Here is a 1,723-nt window from a genome sequence, read left to right as displayed (position 1 = left end):
AACATAAGTTCTTCTCGTTATTGAATTTAGTTAAATCTTTGCTTTTCTAGTTTTTAGTTTAAGTGATAGTTAGTAAGTTTCTAGTCTTGTAAAACTAGAGAAAACCCCTACTTATTATTTAATTTAGATAAAATTAGTATTAAGTTTTAATTTACCGTTCCCTGTGTTCGATACCCTACTTATTTAGCTGTACCACAATTGATAGGTCCACTGCCTTTGTGTGCTTAATTTATCAACTAAAAGTAGGAATATAACCGATGCATTTCACACACATCAAGTTTTTGGCGCTGTTGCCGGGGAACAGTTCTAAATTAGCACTAATTTCTATTTTTATCGATCCTTTGTGTGGGATTTATCTTACTCAAAGTTAATTCTTAGGTAATTTAGTAGTTAGTATAGGTTTTAATAAATATCCATTTTAATAAGTAATTATAATTTTTTCTGTTTTTGCCTTGAACTCGTCGAGTGCACTCGAAGCAACTCGACGAGTCCATCGCTGTTCACAGTTTTAATTTTTATTTTATTTTTGTTCTTTTTATGCGTTTCTCTTATTTTATTTGCAGTTGTTTCATGACCCGAGGATCTGATACACCTCTGGTCCCTCCTCTCGAAGACCCGGAATCTGCACTAAGGAGGAACAAAGGAAAATCCGTTGGAGAATCCGTTTCTTCAAAGAATTCGCCACTAAAGAACCTCAAGTCCTTTTTTAGAAAGAAGAAGAGCAGTACATCAGGAGCATCCGACGCCTCTGTAGCAATCGAAGACCCGATTAAAGAAGACACCGAGTACGAGACTGAGGAAGAAGAAGAACCTACATACGAGCACGAATCCGATTTTGAGGACGATTTAGCTATCACTATGGCTAATATTGATGAAGTCCCCATGGGGGAATGGAAGAAGAGGATGCGTGACGATACTGGCTCGGGACTTGTGCAACCCGCAATTCCCGCTACTGCTACTTTCGAGCTAAAGGGCCACATACTCGCTCAACTCAAGGAGATTACCTTCTATGGAAAAGACCACGAAGATGCTTAAAAGCACCTGGATGAAGTAAATGATGTGGCTGACTACTTCAATGTACCAAATGTGCCACGCGAAACCCAACTACTTCGTATGCTTCCAGTCACATTCAAGGGTGCTGCAAAGGATTGGCTCAAGTCACTTCCCCCCGGGTCGGTCACCACATGGGCTAAGATGAAAGAGGAATTCACAGACCATTTTTGCCCGCCTTCTAAAATAGCCAAGTTGAAGAAAGCCATTGCCAACTTCGAGCATCAACCTGGAGAGTCCCTTTATGAGGCGTGGGAGAGGTACAAAGGTCTTCTCAGATATTGCCCACACCATGACCATAATAGTCAACAAGAAGTCTCCATCTTCTATGATGGAGTCAATGTTACCACAAGGCAATTGCTCGACTCGCAAGGCTCGCTAACGAAGAAGGCACCCCCGGTAATCAAGGAATTAATTGAAGAATTCTCTAAACATTCTAGAGAATACCACAACCCAAGAAATGAAGTAAGTCGGGGGGTAGTGAACTCGGCCAATGATGGCATGGCAGCGATGATGGCTAAGCTCGATAATTTAGATAGAAGGATGACAAAAATGGATCAAATAATCCATGCTATTCGAGTTGGATGCGAGAACTGTATAGGACCTCATCTCATGAAGGATTGTGACTTGGATGAAAATGGAAACAAGAAGGGGCAAGTGTTCTACTCAAGCG

General features: G+C 40.9%; 1 non-coding gene across 1 annotated transcript; it reads right to left on the bottom strand.

The window, feature by feature from the left end:
* Window positions 1-1,242: 1,242 nt before the first annotated feature.
* LOC111913197 (small nucleolar RNA R71) lies at window positions 1,243-1,349 on the bottom strand. Its single transcript, XR_002857461.1, has one exon. It is a non-coding gene; the product is annotated as a small nucleolar RNA R71 (small nucleolar RNA).
* Between the last annotated feature and the right edge of the window lie 374 nt (window positions 1,350-1,723).

This window comes from Lactuca sativa, chromosome 5, assembly GCF_002870075.4.
Source record: "Lactuca sativa cultivar Salinas chromosome 5, Lsat_Salinas_v11, whole genome shotgun sequence".
NCBI lineage: Eukaryota > Viridiplantae > Streptophyta > Magnoliopsida > Asterales > Asteraceae > Lactuca > Lactuca sativa.
This window is presented reverse-complemented; position numbering and strand designations above follow the sequence as displayed.